Genomic DNA, 21,714 nt, shown 5'->3' with positions numbered 1-21,714 from the left:
CGATGGTCCAATTCTACGGCCATCGTAGAGTCTGTTCTCACCTTCTCTATCATGGTCTGGTTTGACTCAGCCACCAAACACGACACCTGGAGGCTGCAGCGAATCGGCCGATCAACAGAGAAGATTATTGGCTGCAACCTTCACTCCATTGATGAACTGTACACTGCAAGGGCCAGGAAGCGAGCGGGCAAGATCATCTCTGCCCCCTCTCACCCTGGCCACAAACACTTTGAATCACTTCCCTCTGGAAGGCGATTCCGGACTGTCAAAGCTGCCACAGTCAGAGAGAAAAATAGTTTTTATTCACGAGTAGTTGCTCTACTCAATAGCCAAAAATCTGTAGCCTCCCTTTGATCTGGTATTTTGTTGGTTCACATGCTTGATCAATGGTGTTTTATCATAAATGTTTTATTATTATTAATGTTTAGTGTTTTCTGAGTCATTCGTAACTGCCACTCTATGTCATGTTGTTACTTGTGGGCGGAGCACCAAGGCAAATTCCTTGTATGTGAATACTTGGCCAATAAACTTACTTAGTAGCTGCGCTCCCTTCCAGTATCAATGTTGGTTTCTTCGAAGGCATAAATTTAACATGAAGCAACCATGGACCTTTGTGAATTCAGTCCAATTTAGGAGAAGGGCTGATAACATGTCTGTTGGACTGAAACGCAAGCTGCAGTATCCTGTAATGGTTCATTGTAAAACTGTTCTCCAGGTCTTTGTACATTTCTCATTGAGCAGTTCAATCTAAATGTAATTGCTTGCATTTCATAATTCTACTTAAAAAAAAACACATCTGGGGCCTGATGGAAAAATACGAAAAGTCTGCTTAGTCTTGTGAATTATAACAATTGATATCACAGGTCAATAATGCATGAAAAACCCAGCCCTAGACATTTCTTTCTTCGAACAAGGTTGCCAGGTCGAGACTTGCAAATGTGTCAACATTTCAACTTCCCATGGGGTTGTTTTCCAACGATGGGCTCGAAACTCAAAAGTTCCTGGGCTCACAGTTAAATATCAATAGTAATTACAAAGGTTCAATCAACCTTGCTGGAAAACAAGAGAGCTGAGTGAATTGTAGATAACCGGGTTATGACCATTCAAATATAATTTCCTTTCTGTCTAAGAATGCCTTTTCCACTTTACATACATCAGTTTCAACTATAATTCAATCAGACTGATGTGTCTGGAGTTCACTCCTGAAATCACCCCACCTTCATCATTTGATACATATGTTAAAGTCTGCCTCCCTTACTAAGCATTTCAACATTCATCCAGGTACCATCATCTTTAACCCTGTGTCATTTCTATTTCTTGTCAAGCAGCTTGTGGTGATTTATAATGTGAAGTGTAATGTAGATGATAGTTTATTTTTTTTATTTGAGTTTATTATTGTCACGTGTACCAAGGTACAATGAAACCCTCCGCCACCTCCAACGTGACCCCACCACTCGCCACATCTTCCCATCTGCCCCCATGTCTGCCTTCCGCAAAGACCGCTCCCTCCGCAACTCCCTCGTCAATTCTTCCCTTCCCTCCCGCACCACCCCCTCCCCGGGCACTTTCCGTTGCAACCGCAAGAAATGCAACACCTGTCCCTTCACCTCCCCCCTCGACTCCATTCAAGGTCCCAAGCAGTCGTTCCAGGTGCGACAAAGGTTCACCTGTATCTCCTCCAACCTCATCTACTGCAACCGCTGCTCTAGATGTCAGCTGATTTACATCGGTGAGACCAAGCGTAGGTTGGGCGATCGTTTCGCCAAACACCTCCGCTCAGTCCGCAATAACCTACCTGACCTCCCGGTGGCTCAGCACTTCAACTCCCCCTCCCATTCCCAATCCGACCTCTCTGTCCTGGGTCTCCTCCATTGCAAGAGTGAGCAACAGCGGAAATTGGAGGAACAGCACCTCATATTCCGTCTGGGGACCTTGCGTCCTTATGGCATTAACATTGAATTCTCCCAATTTGGCTAGCCCTTGCTGTCTCCTCCCCTTCCTTAACCCTCTAGCTGTCTCCTCCCACCCTCCCATCCGCCCGCTCTCGGGCTCCTCCTCCTCCCCTTTTCCTTCTTTCTTTCCCCCCCCCCCCCCCACCCCCCATCAGTCTGAAGAAGGGTTTCGGCCCGAAACGTCGCCTATTTCCTTCGCTCCATAGATGCTGCTGCACCCGCTGAGTTTCCCCAGCAATTTTGTGTACCTACAGTGATACCCTGTTTGTTGCATGCACTTCACAGTCAGATGAGGGAATTATTATGAGCTTCCAAAACTCTCATTTTAGGAATTTTCCTTTTAGATTGAATGCATCTCCATTATTTAAGAAAGATGAGCAAAAGAACCAGGAAATTCTAAACTTGTTATTTGAACATCTGGAAAATTAATGGAATGTTATCCTTTTTGTCTAATGTATTGGAAAATAAAGAGGAATAAATTCTGCTGCAAGTGGACAAAATTCTGGTTAAATCACATCTGGAGATATATGTACATTCTAGGCTTCACTTCACAGAAAGAATATGGTGGGCTTTGAAAGGAGAACAGCGGAGGTTCACCAGTGTGTTAATAGGACTCCAAGGATCAGATTATGAGGAGAGATTCAATAAACTAGATTGATATCCCCAGAAATATACAGTTAAAGGAAAGATTTAATTTTGAGAGGAAGTAATAGTGTAGGGAAAGAGAAACCTATTTCTGCTATTGGCGAGCCCGTGACAAGAGAAATGAGCCACAAAATCAGAGCCATTCAATTCATCTTCGAACCAAAAAAAAAGGCTGGTGTTTACAGCTCTTTCCCACAAAAAGCAATAGAAGTAAACTCAAATTCTAAAACTGATAGATTATTACAAATCAAGAATGATAAACTGAGCAGAGTTGGCAAGGATGCAACTGCCGAGAATTTACTTGGAGATGGCAGAGACATCCCAAATGATAACTTGTGATGAACCATCACTCAAGTGCAAAATGAAGTCCAGGATTATGGTTCAATTCAATTGGATTTGGCCAGTCCTGGATTGAAAGGAAATGGTGGATGAGGTTTGAGGTCATGGATTGGATGGAGGATGCGTGGGTCATGACTGGTGGATTAGCAGTCAGTATGGCCATGAAGTTGGTGAATGCCAATGGTCTGGGATGCAAGTCAGGGAGTAGGAGTGCATCAGGTTTTTCTAGCATGTGTGTGTGTTGGGTGGGGGGTGGGGGGGGGGGGGGGGGATTGTGAGAACGGGGTGCAGTCTGTTCTCTGTTAACGAGCTACCAAGTAAATAACCATGAGGGAATCTTCCTGATTTAGGTTCCCAACATATGCCTTGGAACTGGACCGGTACGTCCCCTTTTGTCATCAAATCCTCCAGCATCAAAATAGCACTACCAGCCCACAGAGACAGTGCCATCCAGCAAACAACCACCCATTTATTCTAATGCTACACTAACTGCATTTTATTATTCCCACATTACCATCATCTATCCCAGATTTTATGAGTGGGAAAGAACTGCAGCTGCTGGTTTATACCAAAGATAGGCATAAAACGCTGGGGTAACTCAGCGGGACAGGCAGCATCTTTGGAGAGAAGGAATGGGTAACGTTTTGGGTCTCTACCCATCTTCAGACTGATCTTCGGGTCTTGACCCGAAACGTCACCCATTTCTTCTCTCCAGAGACGCTGTCTGTCCCGCTGAGTTCCTCCAGCATCTTGTGCCTCCCCCAGATGGGTCATGTGCGGCAGAATATCCCGGCGGGCAAAGGCCGTTCCTCGGCAGCAGGCCTGACTCGCGCACCGTGGAACCAGGAACTGCCGGGAGAGGGAAGCCACCGAGCCCAGCTTCTGCTTGACCCCGACAACCGGGAATTGGAGAAGAGGGTGCAGGGAGTAGGCGATGGTGGTGGGCGCAAGAACAAAGGGCTGGTAAGAAGAACTTCCGCACCTTTAAGGCCGGCTGCGAGAGGCACCGTCGGGGCACGAAGGATGAATGTGTCTGGGTGAGGAGCAAGACAATGTTTGCAGGGCAATACGGATGGAGAAGACGTTGTGAATGGGCCTTTATGGCGCGCTGCAGCTGGGACTTTGAAGGGCGCAAAATCCTGGCGACTCTTGTATATGTACTCAATAGGTTGTTTCCATGCATTCTGTTCCTAATTGGGCTTTGTACTTATGTATGGCAATAACTTTACTGAACTGTATGTAAACAAATAATTTCACTGCACCTTGTTACATGTGATAATATAGAGCCATTGAATCACTGACAGCTATACCTTGTTGTCAATTTTAATTCCTGATTTAGAGTTATAAAATAGAGAACATAGAACTGTACGGTACAAAAATGGACCCACAATGTCTGTGTCAAACATGATACCAAGACACTCTGTTATCTAGCTGCACATAATTCATATCCTTCCATTTCTTCTATATATAAATGTCTATCCAAAAGTCTAACCTAAAAGCTATGCCCTCTGGTCTTTGATCTTTCCCTCCTGGAAAAGATATTCTGACTATCCTACCCTGAAAATAGTCTACCCTATCTAGGCATCTCATAATTACATATATATACTACTATCAGGTCCCTCCACAATCTCCAGCTTTCCAGAGAAAACAATCCAAGTCTGCCCAACCATTCCCTGTAGGTAATGCTCCTAATCTAGGCATCATTTAGCAAACCTCCTTTGCACCTTTTCCAAAGCCTCCACATCCTTCCTGAAATGGGGTGACCAGAGCTGCACACAACACTCCCAATGCAGCCTAACCAAAGTCCTAAAATACTGCATCATGACTTCCTGACTCTTATAATCAATGCTCTGACCCGAGAAAACAAGCATACCATATGTCTGCTTTAGCACTCTATCTACTTGTGTTACCATTTTCAGGGAGTTATGGACTCCGACCCCGTGATCACTCTGCATATCTTTGCAGTTAAGGGTCATGCCTTTTCCCCTTTTGGTTGGCATCCTAAAGTGCAACACCTCACACTTGCTCAGATTAAACTCCATCTGCTATTTCTCAGCCCAATTATGTAGTTGATCTATATCCCGCTGTATACCTTGGTAGCCAGCAATATTGGTGTGATCTGCAAATTTATTATCCAACCCATCTACGCTTACATCCAAGTAATTTATATATATATGGGTGTTTCCATAAATATAGTACTCAGTAGTGAAACTGAAGGTCTCCAAACTTCCAGGCTATTTGCCTGTTTTTTATGTAATATTCCCATTGTTTCATATCCGGTATTTAAAGTAGTGTAGATTATGGTGTATAGCCAAAATCAAAGATACTAGATCTTTGGCCAAAATACTGAGATGAAGCAAAAATAAATACATCAGTTTTTACAAAGAAAATATAACAGATATGTCCCTGTGTTTTCTTGCCTTTTTTGTGACATTTTTCAAGCAGGATTTCATCAAAACCTTAGGCTAATTTATACCAGAAAGATTACATTAATTTTGCAATTAAATAAATTTATATGCCAAATTCTCAAATGATTTTTTTTATCATTTATCACCCGATAAGATGGTTTTCTGATACCCCAAGTTTTATATTTTTTGTCTATTTTTTTATTGTTTATATTTCGTGTTTAAGCTTTCCATTGAAATACTTAATAATGAATATGTTAAAATCATGAAATAAAAATCTAGGTTGCTCACCTCTTTTAGCGATGTCTCATTCTGTTGTCCGTCCCCCCCCCCCCCCCCCCCCATTGAGTAACGTACAGAATGCTATTTTACGGGTTTTCTTTTGCACTCGTTGCAATTTAAAAAAAATTTCCAACAACGTGATCATATTGACCCTAGCGTGAACTACAGGCCTCGTGGTGGGTTATTTTGTAAGGGAGCTTCGAAATCAGTAAGTGTCCCATATGTCATATGATTTATTAAAAAAAAATTCTCGTTTTCTTTTTCAGATTTTGATAGTTTGGACAAATTTCTGTTGATTTTGATCCCAAACTAGCTCAAAAGGATCATAGGTAGGTCCATTTTTTGTCTTGTGATATTTCATTGCGATTTGATAACTTTCAAGTTTGGCCACCCATGCCACAGGTTGGTACCCTTATTTACGGAAACACCCATATCACAAACAACACAGATCCCAACACAGATCCCTGCAGAACTCTACTGCCCACAGTTCCAGCCTGAATATTGCCCTTCCACCACAACCCTCTGCCTTCAATTACTAATTCAGTTATGATTCCATATGACCAAGTCACTGTTAATCCTGTGCATCTTAAATATTCTGGATCAGACTACCATGGGGGATTTAATCAAATCTATATCTATCTATCTATCTATCTATCTATCTATCTATCTATCTATCTATCTATCTATCTATCTATCTATCTATCTATCTATCTATCTATCTATCTATCTATCTATCTATCTATCTATCTATCTGTCTGTCTGTCTGTCTGTCTGTCTGTCTGTCTGTCTGTCTGTCTGTCTATCTGTCTATCTATCTATACAAAATTAAAGCTCTGATCTTGTTATCTTCCGGTTTGGCGGTCTTTCGATTTGCGCAAAAACGGTTTGTGATAGCGCTACGATTTTTCACCAGTTCACTCACAGTTCTCCTGTGCTGCGAGTGCACCAAGTTTTGTTCCGATCGGTTGAATCTCGTAAAAGTTAGCGAGGTTAAATCTTAAAACTGCGCAGATCGATCTCATCTCCTGCCAGTCAGCGCCGCATGGATTAGTCACTTCCCCTGTCACTCCCCGGGACGGTCCGCCCCTTACTGCGCCATCGCTTCTTTACTGGAGCTGAGGATGGCCGGCGGAGGTTTCCAACCAGCCCAGCCCCAGGCAGCAGCCCCGCCCCAAGCAACAGACCAGCATCTGAGACCCGACCCAGCCCGGACGAGCCCAGCCCAGCCCAGCATGGGAGACCCTGCCTAGCCCCGAGTCGGAGACCCAGCCCAGAGTCAGAGATCTCGCCAAATGGAAAGACTAGACTCTGATTCCAGCGGAGGAGAATGACCAGTGACCAGCGCCCGTAGTGAGTCCCCATCGCACCGCCAATTCCAGCCACTACCCCTCTGAACCCCCTTGCTGGCTCCTCCCCCCTCCCCCGTGATGGCCCCCCCCCCCCTCCCCCATGGCTCTTCCCCGTCTTTTCTCCGAGCTCACTCACCCCACCCATACACCCATCTCCCCCCACAACTCCTCCCGCCCACATACACCCACCCCCCCGCCCACACACAACCCCACCACACCCCCTCACCCACACACACCCCCCACACTCACCCCCACACCCACCCCACACACCCCGCCCCAACACACCCACCCCCACAAAAAACCCACCCCCACAAAAAACACACCACACACACACACACCACCCCCCCACACACCCCCACACACACACCCACACACACCCAACCCACAACAACACCCACCACACCCCCCCCCCCCCCAAACCCACTCCTCCACACACACCCACCTCCACACACACACCCACACACACCCCACACAACCCCACACACCCCACCCCCACAAACCCCTCCTTCCCCCAAACACCCACCCTCACCACACACACCAACCCTCCCCCCACACCCCACACTCCCCCATACACCCCCGTCCCCCAACCCCCGCCGCCACAACCTTCCCCGTCCCACAACCCCCCCTCTCAACCCTCCCCTCCCCCACAACCCCGCCTTCCCTTCAATCCTCCCTCCCCCCCCCCCACCCCACAACCCCCCCGTCTCTACAACCCCCCCGCCCCCACAACTCCCCCACCCCACAACCACACCCGCCCCGACAACCCCACCCCACCCCCCACAACCATCCCGCTCGCACAACCCACCCCCACAACCCGCATTGCATTGGGGGAACGGGTGAGTGGTGGAATATTGTGTGGGGGAATGGGTTCCGTTGGGGGACCAGGCCTCCCATGTGACTGGGACTCAACGGGTCCCATTTAATCTAGTGCCTTGCCAAACTCAATCTGGACAACATCCATTGCCCTACCCTCACCGATCACCTTTGTCTCCTCAAAACTCGATAGAATTAGGAAGATATGAACTGCCTTGTACAGCCATACTGGTTGTCCATAATTAACCCATTGCCTTCCAAATATGTCTAAATCCTATCCCAAAGAATACTCTCCAATAAATTATTTTTTTATTTTCATTCACCAGTTTTAATACTTACATAACTGGACTGATTTACTTTTGCTGGGACTATTGCAAACATCTTCTCCTTGTGCTTTATTAATAGCTGAGGAAAAACATTAAATCTAGCTAATTTTTCTGCAGCAAATGTTACACATTCTTGCATATTTTAAACCTCTTAAAATATTACATTCTTTCTGGGAAGTGGATTTTTGAGGCATAAGATGCAAATATTAGGTCATGATTTTCCGCTAGAATGCACCACTTCATTGGAAGTTTTTTTAACCTCATTTCATTGTTGTCCTTAATGTTGATCTTGCTTTTCTCTTCCACTTTTGGTATCTACAATTACTTATCACAAGCTTTCAATCGCATCCAATATGGCTTAATTGCTCAATTAAAGTCAGAATGATAACAATGATAACAACTTTTTAAAATCACAATTTGAAGTGCAACATTTGATATGAATTGTATTTGTGTGGCAGTGAAACACACATGGTGTGCTCAAGGTCAGGTGAATGACTGATGTTTTGCTGCTGACCTAACCAGTCCCTTTATGCTCACTGATCAAATACTTCATTTGAGCATCCAGTTAACGGTGACTATCTGGGCATTCCTGAAATCAATTAAGAAGGTAAGGAATCGCTTGCACATTTCACATCTTGAGAAGAGGAACCCAGAAATTACTGAACGTGCATAGCAGTTGCATTAGAAAACAAGCCCAATCAGCCGACATTATCAATTACCACGTTCTCCTCCCCCCACCCTGTGATCCCGTGAGCTTATGCACACATCCTGTTATTAAAATTATTTTTCCTTTGCCTCTGACTATTCAGAGGATTAAGAATCATGAGAGGCCATACAGACTGGATCTCCAAAGCATGAGGCAGATATTTGGGTAGATAAAGGCAGGAATATTATGGATTTTGTGAGCACTGCCCTAAAGATCTCTACATAATTAGCACTGTGACCTTTCCAAAGTGGATTCAATTCTGAGTACCTATAAGGTTGTGAAATTCTCATGGAGATGGTGTAAAGACATTAGATGAACCACTTACTGGAGGATAAGGTTTGGTTCACTGTTGATTCTGAGGGTATGACACCACACATAGGGTATCACACTAGGGGGTGAGGAAATAACAGCATTGTACAGTGAAATCATTGGATTGGTCCAAGGTCAGCAGGAGTGCATAGCTTGTGGATGCACTGGGGTGAGGGCTGACAGTACTAGGAGGTCACCATGAGTACCCAAGAGATGGAAAGTGTCGGGGAGAAGGCAGAAGGAAGGGGTAGAACAGAAATGTGGGAGTCCAAAGATCTGATAAGTTTTAAAATCTGCAACATCCCATGAATGTGAGAAACCTACAAACATAGAAAATAGGTGCAGGAGTAGGCCATTCGGCCCTTCAAGCTAGCACCGCCATTCAATATGATCATGGCTGATCATCCAAAATCAGTACCCTGTTCCTGCTTTTTCCCCATATCCCTTGATTCCTTTAGCCGTAAGAGCTAAATCTAACTCTCTCTTGAAAATGTCCAGTGAATTTTCCTCCACTGCCTTTTGAGGCAGAGAATTCCACATATTTACAACTCTGTGGGCGAAAACGTTTTTCCTCATCTCAATCCTAAATGGCCTACCCTTTATTCTTAAACCGTGACCCCTGGTTCTGGACTCCCCCAACATCGGGAATTTTTTTTGTGTATCTAGCCTGTCCAATCCCTTAAGAATTTTGTGTGTTTCTATAAGATCCCTCTGTCACTAAGGCTTTGAATTTAGGAGGAACTATGCAAAAGTGAGGATCAAAAGCATTTGTGGGCACTGGAAGAGCTGGCCATCCTCCCTTGGGCCAGCAGCAGCAGCAGCCCACGCTCTCCTTCGCTCTCCTTCCTCTCCAGTCTGTTGAGTAAAAGCCCATTTCAGATGAAGCTATTGCCCCTGGGCACATCAAAACCTCGTCAAAAACACAGCACTCTCAGGGGGGTTTTGACTGCACAGCATTCATAAGTTCTTGCCAACTCAAATTTTTGTTGGGAATGGAAAACCTACATGCAAGAAGAGATTAAGGGTTAAAGGTAATAAGATAGCAGATCTAAAAAATGATGGGATTTTGACACCAAGTTCTCTTTGTAATTCCTAAAAGTTATTTTATTCTTGCGTTTAATTGAGCCTGGCACTAATAAATTTGCCAATTACACTTTCCCCAACACCACTACTCCCTGCACCCCTCCCCTTGCTCGTGCCCATGGCCCAAATGCAACTCCAATCCAATGCTGCAACCTGACTCACACTCCTACTATAGCCCACCTCCAATAACTGGCCTCTCTCTGCATCTTTCCCCATAATCTATGAATCAGGCTCCAATTTTCCCCAGAATAATTAAAAGAGAACAAGAGTTATCCGTGTACTTCTGTCAATATATGTCTTGACTAAAATCACTAAAAGTCAGATTGCCTTTTCATATTCACATTGCTTTTTTATCCTTGGAACTTGCTCTATTTAAATTTAAATTTATCCCATGTTTGCTGAGAAATGAAATTACATTTATAGTCACGGAGTAGTACAGCATAGTAACAGGCCCTTTGGCCCACTGCGCCTATGCCGACCATCATGCCTACCTATTCTAATCTCAGTTGCCGATATTAATTTATTATCCATCTATGTCCTGTTCATTCAAGTACTTATCCAAAAATCTCTGACGGGCTCCCAGCAATATGCTCCCTTGTTTCCCATGCCAACCTGAAATCTACCAGCATAGATCGAGTGGATTTATCCACCTTTATGTATTTCAGGACCTCCAACATCTGCTTCTCTGCCATTATGATCTGCTCCAGAAGATCACTACAATACTACTTTAATTGTGGTTTGGGAGGCCTTGATATTATGCAATGTGCCAGAAAGGTTCATATGTTATAATGCAAGTTTTTATTTGTTTTCATACTTTAATTTTTCAAAGGAAAGTTAACAATATGTATGACCACTGGTGTGTTCCATTGTATGAAGGTGAGTGACATTCATACCTGTCTTGAAAGGATCTAACTATCTTACAATTAAATGCACATTTACCCTATTATGTCTTCTGCTTTTTATTCCAATCATTTCCTCAGATTGATTGTGTGATTTACTACTGCCTATGAACCATGAGTGACTTCCAACCTATAGTCATATTTTATTGCTATCCTTCCTTTCAAAAACATTTTTACGCACCAGTTAATTTACAGTGTGCCCATCAAATCCTTTGCGATGCTCCTCACTTGTGATTGTCTTTCACTGTTGGATGTAACACAATCCAGTTATAGAGCACAGTATAAAGGGGAAAAATAAGATGGACATAAATTTGTGGTACATAAAAATGATGTGCCGCAGGTACAATTTCAATGTTGGCGTAATGATGAAACAAGAAGGTCCGGCATTGATTTATTAGTTAATATCTCAATTATTGTCATTTACTGGAGAAGATTCAAGAAGATGTTCACGTGCCTTGCCTTGACTTAATGGAAGAAGCACAAGAAACAGGCAATTTGACATCCTCTCAAAACAAACTCGGTGGCCAGTAACCACTGAATCCAATAGTCCGATTTTTAGTTATTTATTTGTTTTCCTGTCTAATTCCAGTCCATGGTGAGATCATATGAGGGACCTTTCCTAACGAGGACATATACTGTCTGGCCAGTCCTATCAATGCAACTGGAAGTCACTGCCAGGACAATGGACCTTTATGGTCAAGTTAAGACAAACATTGTTTTTTAAATTTCGGACTTGAAGGGTATAGAATGGCACCTGAAACGAGGTGACTCTTAATAGAAAGTAGGTGCAGGAGTAGGTTAATGGAAATGATTCATGACTAATTATGTTCACAATGTTAAATTTTATCTCCCATCATTTGCCCTTCAGTTCCCCTCTGTTTGTCATTTTGCAATCAATGGAATCATCCTCGATGTTTGAAACACCTCCAGTTTGGTATCACTGGCACATTTTAAAATATTACATTTTAAAATAAATTACATTGATGTCCCAGCATCAATGTAATTTATATATAAAGCAAGTGTCCTAGCCCTTACCATTGGTAAACATTATCATCTACGTCCTGCTGTCTGGAAAACAATCATTTGTCACGGCTTGTTCTTTTCTGTTCTTAAGCTGAATTTTTACGCACACTAATACTAACCTTTCTATTCATGGAAACATAGAAACGAAGAAAAATAGATACAGAAGTAGGCCATTCGGCCCTTCGAGTCATCACCGCCATTCAATATGATCATGGCTGATCATCTAAAATCAGTACCCCGTTCCCGCTTTTTCCCGTTCTATCTATATTACTAAAAGTCTGATCTTAACTGCTTTTGGCCCACTGTACTGCGATTTCCGAGAGAACGCTGCCACCCACGGCCGTCATTTTTGGCTACCTTGCTCAGAGCCCCCCCTCCGCCTTCCGGGACTGGAGGATTTTTCCCATCGATTAAATATCAGAGAGATATTAATGATTTTTTAAAAATCCCCATTTTTCTGCTGCCCCCGCTGGCGGGAGGGAAGAGGGACTATAAAACCCGGAAGTGTAGTCCCTCACTCAGTATCTGCCAGACCCAGGAAGCAAGAGGGTCACGGCTCTCTGAGCTATGAATAACACTGAACGCACGTCTACTCCACGGTGAGTCCCCTCGATGCGGCTGTAAAGTGGCTGCTGCCCAATTCTTTGCCTCGCCTTTTTAAAAAGTTTATGTTCACAAAATGAATTTTGGTTGTCAGGTGGCTGCTGTCCACTTGTTTGTCTCGCCTTTTAAAAAAGTTTGTGTTCACAAATTGAATTTTGGTTGTCAGGTGGCTGCTGCCCAATTGTTTGCCTCGCCTTTTAAAAAAGTTTGTGTTCACAAAATGAATTTTGGTTGTCGGGTGGCTGCTGCCAATTGTTTGCCTCGCCTTTTTAAAAGGTTTGTGTTCACAAAATCATTCTTGGTTGTCGGGTGGCTGCTGCCCAATTGTTTGCCTCGTCTTTGTCGGGGGGCTGCCAGCCCAAGAATCCATTCGGCCCACAATGTCTATACTAGCCCTCTGGAAACCAGTACCTTCGACCCGCAACACAGCCCACCCCCCCCCCCCCCACTGGCGAGCAATGTGTGTGTGTGTGTGTGTGTGTGTGTGTGTGTGTGTGTGTGTGTGTGTGTGTGTGTATGTGTGTGTGTGTGTGTGTGTGTGTGTGTGTGTGTGTGTGTGTGTGTGTGTGTGTGTGTGTGTGTGTGTGTGTGTGTGTATGTGTGTGTGCATGTGAAACGTATCTCCTCGAAAACCGGACGCAAAAATGCAGAGTTTTACCATTTCAGTAGAGATTTTACTTGTGAGTTCAGAAATCCACTCCTTGGTCAATTATTTCCCCAGATTTTGAATAAAATTGATCACTAAAATCTAAACGGCGCTCAGCAGCTGCTGACGTCACAATGCCCACCTGCCTCCAGGCGCCGTCCCCCTGCCGCTATGGATTAAAACCCCGCGCCCAGCACAAGTACGCTCGCGCCACGCCTCCCGCAGCTGGAGTCCCACACCCGCCCGCCCACTCCAATCCCCCCCCCCTCGTTCTCAAAATGCTCTGCAGATCGGGAGGTCACAGCCGGTCACCGGCTTCAACATGGCGCCGGCATTTATTGTCGCGCGGAGCATTACTCCCTCTGGGAAACCTGCAATTCCTCCGTTGATCGCAGGGACACGGGGAATCATCACGCGAGAGCTGCCGAGGCTCTCCACATCGCCCGAGGTTGGCCCCGTCAGAGCCGCCCGCTCAACGAGTTCAGGTCCACCTTCTCCCTCTCTCTCCCCCATCCTCTCCCCATCCTCCTTCCTTCTCCCTGCTGCAAACCCAACGTGCTGCCAGTTGCGCCTGTCGCAAGTCCTCCCTGTCCCCCCCCTCCCTGTCTCCCCCCCCCTCCCTGGCCCCCCCTCCCTGTTCCCCCCATCCCTGCCCCCCCCTCCCTGTTCCCCCCATCCCTGTCCCCCCCCTCCCTGTTCCCCCCCCCTCTAGAATTTCACTCTACTAAGATATACGTGACAACAACATAATATTGAACCATTGAAATGTGCAACTTGAACAGGAGAAGAAAGTCACAAAGTTTATAGTTATCCTTTAAACATTTTTGATAACAGGATGACTTCTTCACTGCATCCCTCACAATGAACACTGTACCAAACGTATGTGATCTGAAAATCTTCACCAACTAACATTCCATAGCACCTGAATTTGACATTTTGTGCTGATTCTTCATCTAGTTGTCAGGTAGTGTCATGGCTGGCAGCTGGTGATGGTTGAGTGTTTTGTTGGACTTTTAACATACTGTGAAACCACATATTTGCACAGAAATAACATTTAAATTGCTATCAAAATGATTCCGCAGGGAGAATGGTTCTATGAGGAGAGACTGTGGTTAAAATTGCAATAGAGTAAATAAATAGCTCCACTTACAGACACATACTTTGAGGTCCAGTTCAGAAAAGCTGGAGAGTAATTTGTTCTGCTTCATGGGAAAAGACACCAGGTCTCTCTAGATTGAAGTGTGGAGTAGAAACAACATTTTTTAGTAGCACTCGCCTGCATCTTTCTGAGTTTCAGTTACGTCTGGATCATAAGTTGAGACCTAACGATAGATGTCTCTGTTCACAAACTCAGTAATAAAGGTCACGGCAAGGTGCCCATTTACACCTCAACAGTTTCATTGGTGACTTTACACCAACTCAAAACATTTTTCAATTCAGAATTAAATAATTTATCTATAACATTCAGAGTTTATTGTTTACTCCTTTAAGTCAGCTTTACAAGTTTTTATCTTTACAATTCTTTACAATATTTATAATATTGTAAAATTACATTTAAAATTCAGTTCCTTCAGGCCAACTTGAAAGTTTGAATTTGAAACTTTGAAAGTTTGAACCTTGCCTTTAGGAAAATCTTACCTCATAATAAATCCTTACAGCACAAGCCTTTTGTTGTTTGATTCCAAATTTAGTTTTATATTTGTCCCACGTTCGCTTCATGTATGTTTCATCCACATCAATGTGATGCTACTTAGATCTAAGGATGGAGTTTTATAGCCTTCAGCCGGAGATGAAAAAATAACTGGTATGAGCCTGTGCAGTATATCAGTGAGAAAGTGGTCAAAGAATTTGACACATATGAGGAAAACACAGTGGTATGTGTACACTATGGGACCAGTAATAAAATTAAATTAGGTTTCTCTCAGTCTTTCGGCAGCAGAGATACCATCCATTGTTTTATTTTATTCAGCTCATCTCCAACCACCAACATAATGGAGATAAAAGCTGTCAGCTGAGCTATAAACCTTTGCCAATGATTATTAGTTCCGAGAATTGTGTTCAGGAAGAAAATGTTGCAACAAAGAAACTGGCCAGTTTTCTGAAAAGTGCACTGCTGATGGCTCTTTACAAGCCCAACAACTCGCATTATTGGTCTCAGGCCAACGTGGATGAATCTGCTCCCCAGGTTCTGCTTGTCCATTCACATGTGTCAAATGTCTGGCCATGTGGTTAGATTCTCTGGAGGTTGTACAGCATGGAGTCTTGTTGATGGAAACTTTAGGGTTGTGGTGTAATATATGTGGGGTGGCTTGGGATTTGGGAATAGAATGAGGCAGTATCACAGATCCAAAGAAAGTTGCTACAAAGTTATCTGAACAATAATAATAATAATAATAAACTTTATTATGGACTCAAGGTCCAGACAAGGGGCAACATTACATTAAAAATGCATTGCATATCAAATATCATAAATACATATAAAATCTTGGTATATCACTTATAAAAACATCATAATTTATATTAAAAAAAAAAAAAACACAATGCTTAAGTTAAATATCCAGAATCCCACACTGACATTTATAGCTCATGATGAGGTTCAAACAACCTCACATACTTCATTAATACCAGGTCTTGAAATTGGTATCTTAAAGAAAGATTAATATGGTTTGAGTAACAGTTAATTTTGCACCTTCCTGAATTTTGGCCATTTCATTCCCATTTTCATTCTGAATAACCTGTACACTTTGTTTCTACGATTCTGTTTTTATTTTATGTTATTTTATTCCAGCATCTGTAGTTTTATTTAATTTCTGCTTTTGTTCATTATGACCAGTGTTGCTAACTAAATGAATCCAGGCACAGGGAAGAAGAGTAACTTTCCTTCTGGGATTTCCATGGTGTTGGACAACTTTCAAGAGGAAGATACACTAGTGGAAAAATAACAAGTACAGGAGCATGATGTGAGGTATTCAACCGGTGTTCAGTCTAATACCCCAGAGTTGTAGTAAAAGTATTCAGCAGACACACACTGATGTGATTTCAATGGGGTACCATCTCTGCTTCAAAATAAATGTCATCAAGGAGAAATTCTATCTGCATCAACATCTGGATAAAAAGCAAAGTTTACCCTTAAGGAAATTAAGTTTAATAGGACACAGAACGTCCAACCTATCCCAGGGTTAACATCTTAACAGGACAGGATAGAATGTGCCATTTATCAGGTGGCCAGCACTGTGTTTCTTAGGAAGCAGCAGTTTGAACAGTTCCTGAGTGGAAAACAAGCAGCAGTTTATCAACATGTAAACTCATTGTTGTGAAGTTTATGTGGGAAAACAAAGTGTCTCTATTGCAGAACGTTGTTGCTTCCACCAAAGCAGAGATGTCATATGGACTCCCTTGAGCACATTATCCTTGATAAATAATCCTTGTGCTGATAGCTTGCCACATTGTCAGAGGGATTGTAGTTCAAATAAAGTGTTAAATCTAGCCCATGTCTGTTTGCTCAACGGAGCATTACAAATCAATAACACCATTTGAGGCAAAGTGGTGAATTATTTTGGTCCAGGACTAGCTTTTTTCCCCTTACTCAGTATTATTTCCAGCAAAATCTATTATTTTATTCATTTAATGTTTGCAGACCACTACACTTTGGCTGCAATGTGTACTTAAAGAGCAACATAATTTCTGTTTGGAAAATGATCTGTGGATTGTTACGCACATGGAGACGTGATGTGACCATAGAGTCATAGAGAGATACAGTGTGGAAACAGACCCTTCGGCCCAACTTGCCCACACCGGCCAACAATGTCCCAGCTACACTAGTCCCACTTGCCTGCTCTTGGTCCATATCCCTCCAAAACGTGTCCTATCCATGTACCTGTCTAACTTTTTCTTAAATTATGGAATAGCCCCAGTCTCAACTACCTCCTCTGGCAGCTTGTTCCATACACCCACCACTTTTTGTGTGAAAAAGTGACCCCTCGGATTCCTATTAAATCTTTTCCCCTTCACCTTGAACCTATGTCCTCTAGACCGCGATTCCCTTACTCTGGGCAAAAGACTCTATGCATCAACCCGATCTGTTCCTCTCATGATCTTGTACACCTCTATAAGATTCCCCCTCATCCTCCTGCACTCCATGGAATAGAGACTCAGCCTACTCAACCTCTCCCTATAGCTCACACCCTCTAGTCCTGGCAACATCCTCGTAAATCTTTTCTGAACCCTTTCAAGCTTGACAATATCTTTCCTATAACATGGTGCCCAGAACTGAACACAATATTCTAAATGCGGTCTCACAAACGTCTTATACAACTGCAATATGACCTCCCAACTTCTATACTCAATACTATGACTGATGAAGTCAAAAGTGCCAAAAGCCTTTTTGACCACCTTATCTACCTGCGAATCGACCTTCAAGGAACCAGGCACCTGTACTCCTAGATCCCTCTGCTCTACCACACTACCCAGAAGCCTACCATTTACTGTGTAAGTCCAGCCCTTGTTTGACATCCCAAAATGCGACACCGCACATTGCTCTGTATTAAATTCCATCAACAATTCCTCCGCCTACCTGGTCAATCGATCCAGATCCTGCTGCAATCTTTCACATGATATTAAAGCATGCCCACCTTTTCTTCATGGCTTATTGAATAAAGAGGCTTGCACTTAAATGTTTTCAGGGGCAGAAAATGTTTTCACAACTCTTGGCAACCTCCATCTAAATAGTCACCCCATTCTTGCAGCTTCCGAGTCATTCTTTGTCCAGAGATTTCAATAGTGGGCCCAATCAAGTCACGGCCTCATGAATTCTGGCAAATCAGGCTATCATTGTGTACACAGGATCCCAGTTTAATATTTGTGAGTTTATTGTGTCTTTGCACTGCGGAAACGCTATTCATCAAATGCTAGTACATGAAAAAATGTATAAAACCGTCAGGTGCAATAGGAACAGTTACAGTTGAAAATTTCCCTTGGTTAACAGTAACAATCAATAATTAATTGTGAAATGGTCTCAGACTTTTCCTTTAATTTAAAAATAAACATGAGCACTTGAAATTAGAGCAGGAATAAAGTCAATGCTCTCTCGAGCCTGTTCCATCATTGAATAAAATCACAGGTAATCACCTATCTACTCCACCCCAACTCCCCTGATTTATTTTGTATGAATAAAAGCAAATTCTCGTTCTCAATGACATTCTCGATGGAAAATATTGCCGATGTGGACTCTTATAGATCGACGAGACCAAGAGTAGACTGGGCGATCGTTTCTCTGAACACCTTCGCTCAGCCCGCCTGAACCTACCTGATCTCCTGATTGCTAAACACTCTAATTCTCCTTCCCATTCCCACACAGACCTTTCTGATCTACGTCTCTTCCATTGTCAGAGTGAGGCTAAACACAAAATGGAGGAACAGCATCTCATATTTTGCTTGGGCAGCTTACAGCCCAGTGGTATGAATTTTGATTCATCTAACCGAGTAACCCCGGCATTCCCTATCTCTCTATTCCTTGCCCACCCAAGTCGCACAAGCCTTTTGTTGTCATCTATCAAACAGTTAACAATGGCCTGGTTCCTTTATTATCATTACTTTTTTTGCAAATCTTTCATTTATTGTTCTTTATCTCTCTACATCATTGTCTATATCTCTCGTTTCCCTTATCCCTAACCAGTCTGAAGAAGGGTCGAGACCTTTCTTCAGACTTCTAAGCGTCTCAACCTGAAACATCACCCATTCCTTCTCTCCAGAGATGCTGCCTGTCCCACTGAGTTACTCCAGCTTTTTGTGTCTATGCTCCATAGTCATGTCAGTTTACAAAACATAGTGCCTTCCTGCTGTGGGCCAGGAGCCTTTGCTTTGTAGACGATAGACTTTGTTTCAGGAGAAAGACATAAAGTGTGGAGCAACTCAGCGGGTCAGGCAGTATCTCTTGAGAAAAGAAACAGATGACGTTTTGTGTCGGAATCCTCTGTTTACGGGTCAGGAGGTCACGTTGCTGCTTTGCAGGACTTTGGTAAGGCCGTGTTCAGATAATTGTGAACCAGTCCTATAACACGACAGTTTTGCTTGCGCCTTATCTGGAAAGATATGGCGGCTTTGAAGAGGGTGCAAACAAGATTTACTCCAATGCTAAAAAAAGAACCAAAGTGCAGGAGTAACTCAGCGAGTCACGCAGCATCCCTGGAGAACATGAACAGGTGATGTTTCGGGTTGGGACCCTTCTTCATACCAGAATGCTGCCTGAATTAGAAGATATTAGCTACATGGAGAGGTTGGACAAATTTGGCTTGGTTTCTCTAGAGTGTTTCAGGCTGAGGGGAGACCTGATAGAACGATATAGAATTATGAGGGACGTAAATAAGGGAGATAGTCAAAACCTTATTCCCAGGATGAAAATGTCAAAGACTAGAGGGCATCGCTTTAAGGTGAGAGGGACAAAGTTTAAGAGATGTGCTGGGCAAGTTGTTTACACAGAGAATGGTGGGTGCTTGGAAAATGCGGCCAGGAGTGGTGGTGGAGGTAGATATGATAGTGGCATTTAAAAAGCTTTTAGATAGGCATATTGATATGCTGAAAATGGAGGGATATGGTTCACGTCCAGGAATATGAGATCAGTTTAACTTGGCATTATGTTCAGCACGGACATTATAAGCCAAAGGGCTTTTCCTGTGCAATGTTCAATGTTTAAACCAGAAAGGACAATTGCGAACATGATTTATTCCTACCAATAGACCATAAATGACGCAGAACCTACGGTCCATTATTTGCAGCTTAGACTGTTGGTGACTTATGAGGAAACTTTATGTACATTAAATTCGAAAAAGATAATGGCAAATTACTCGAACATAAATGTTTTTTCTTTTCACCTTCATATCCATACAATATTTCTCAAAACTTCTTCCTGGTTATATGCTATTTGATTGAATTTTGATGTTACCTTATTTTGACTGAAATAATTTGCTTCCTAAATTGAAATTATTTAATATTCATCATTAATTGGATTGGTAAAAGATTGTGTGGACCATAAAATCCAGCATCAAGGCAGACGATCCCATGGCAGAAAGAAAGAACCACAGATGCTGGATTACACCAAAGATAGACACAAAGTGCTGGAGTAACTTAGTGGGTCAGGCAGCATCTCTGGAGAAAAAGGATGGGTGATGTTTCGGGTCTGGACCCTTCTTCAGGTACCGACCCGAAACGTCACCCATCCTTTTTCTCCAGAGATGCTGCCTGACCCGCTGAGTTACCCCAGTACTTTGTGTCTATCTTCAGAAAATCCCATTGCTCTACTGGAATTTCGATGCCATTCAGCATAACAGAACATTTGTAAATTTGGTGCATACAATGTCCCTTTCCTTACGTGTGCTTATTTGGCAATCTTGAGAAAAATACACCACGTTGACTTAGAGAATAATTGGAATTGCTGCCACAACTTCTCATGTGAGGAATGCAATATGGCCAATATTCAATACATGACAGAATATTGAGTCATGTGGAGGAACAGATGGACTTTGAAATGTATATTCACAGAACCTGAAAGGTAGCAGGGCAAGTCAATGAGGTGGTTATAAAGGCACAAGAATGTTTTACTTTATTCACCAAGGAATATGAACACGAGAGCAGGGAGATTATACTTAAACTGATTCATTCACAGCTTGCGTATTGTGTATAGCTCTGGACATCCCATTTCTGAGACGATGAGATCATACTAGAGAGGTTGCAGAAGGGATTACAAACTTATTAATAGAATCTGGAAATTTTTAGGTGTGAAGAAAGATTGGATAAGCTAGGGTTGTTTTCTTTCGGACACTGAAAAAATCAAAGCCTCCTGCATCCCAAGGAATTGAGTCCGATCCTGTCCAATCTCTCCCTATAGCTCAGGGCCTCAAGTCCTGGCAACATATTTGTAAATCTTGTCTGCATTCTTTCTACCTTAATGGTTCAACACTTTTTTTTCATGAAGGAAAAATTGTGTCACTTCAACCCACTTTGATATTAAAGTAATTACATTTTCACAACACCTTCATATGTCAGGGAAATAAAGAACAATTACTAAATCCATATTTGACACTGGTAGCAAAATACCATGATCAAATTGAACACAGGAGAAATAAATGGTACAGGAAGTGGAATTCAAAAAAACAAAGTTGGAAATCTGAAAAGAAAATAGAAAAGGGTGGAAAAACTCAACAGGTCAGGCAACATATGTAGAAAGAAAAACAGTTAAAGATTCAGACCTGCGACCCTCCATCAAAACTGGTAAAGACAGAGTAAAGTTAGAGAGCAGGTAGGTGAGGACAATAAGTGTAACGCAGGAAATTCCTCTGA

This window comes from Amblyraja radiata, chromosome 1 (assembly GCF_010909765.2).
Source record: "Amblyraja radiata isolate CabotCenter1 chromosome 1, sAmbRad1.1.pri, whole genome shotgun sequence".
Classification (NCBI taxonomy): domain Eukaryota; kingdom Metazoa; phylum Chordata; class Chondrichthyes; order Rajiformes; family Rajidae; genus Amblyraja; species Amblyraja radiata.
Note: the sequence above shows the minus strand (reverse complement) of the source record.